Below are 1,169 nucleotides of genomic sequence, written 5' to 3'. Positions count from 1 at the left end.
AAATCTTTTTCTGAAATTGCGCCATCTGAGTGACAAGAAAACATGATCTAAAGGAGAGTCCTGGAATAGCACCCTCAAGGGTGGGCTTCATGCCCCTCTAATTGATTCAACGTCAGCGTCCACCGTTTCAAAATTTGACATATCCATCCGCCCTGACAGCGGCATTGAATCAATGAGGGGGGCACGGGAGAGGCTCGTGGCAACCACCTCTCCCGTTGTAGCCGCGATAGGCACGCAAAAAATTTTGCTAGAGTGCCAAGCACCCACCTCATGGCTAGAGACAAGGGCTCGCCATTAGATCAACTTTGAAATCGCTGAACAGACGCGCTGTAGAATGGCAACTGCTGCCAAGTCTCTTCCATAGTTGCGTCAGTCGAGTGATCGAACAAGGTGATCTAAGAGAGGGTCCAAGCGTAGGCATTCGTTGGGGGATTCACGCTGATGGCATAAATTTATGCAATACCCGAGCAACACCGGACAGAGGTGCTAGACGAGGGCTCCCATTTTAGATCGAGTTTTAAAATCACCAAGTAGACGCGGTGAGGGCTGGCAACCGCTGCCAAACCTTTTTCCAAAATTGCGCCAGCTGAGTGACAAGAAAACATGATCTAAAGGAGAGTCCAGGAATAGCACCCTCGAGGGTGGGCTTCATGCCCCTCTAATTGATTCAACGTCGGCGTCCACCGTTTCAAAATCTGACATATCCATCCGCCCTGACAGCGGCGTTGAATCAATGAGCTAGGCACGGGAGAGGCTCGCAGCAACCACCTCCCCCATTGTAGCTGTGATAGGCTCGCAAAAAATATTGCTAGAGCGCCAAGTACCCACCTCATGGCTATTGATAAGGGCTCGCCATTAGATCAACTTCGAAATCGCAGAACGGACGCGGTGTAGAATGGCAACCGCTACCAAGTCTCTTTCGTAATTGCGTCGGTCGAGTGATCGAAGAAGGTGATCTAAGAGAGGGTCCAAGCGTGTAGGCATTCGTTGGGGGATTTGCGCCGATGGCAAAAAATTTTGCAATACCCGAGCAACACCGAACGGAGGTGCAAGACAAGGGCTCCCATTTTAGATCGAGTTTTAAAATCACCGAGTAGATGCGATGAGGGGCTGGCAACCGCTGCCAAACCTTTTTCCGAAATTGTGCCAGCTGAGTGAAAAGAATACAT

This window comes from Cupressus sempervirens, chromosome 2 (genome assembly GCF_028749045.1).
Source record: "Cupressus sempervirens isolate cs-2001-9-10 chromosome 2, ASM2874904v1, whole genome shotgun sequence".
NCBI classification, from domain to species: Eukaryota; Viridiplantae; Streptophyta; class Pinopsida; order Cupressales; family Cupressaceae; genus Cupressus; species Cupressus sempervirens.
Note: the sequence above shows the minus strand (reverse complement) of the source record.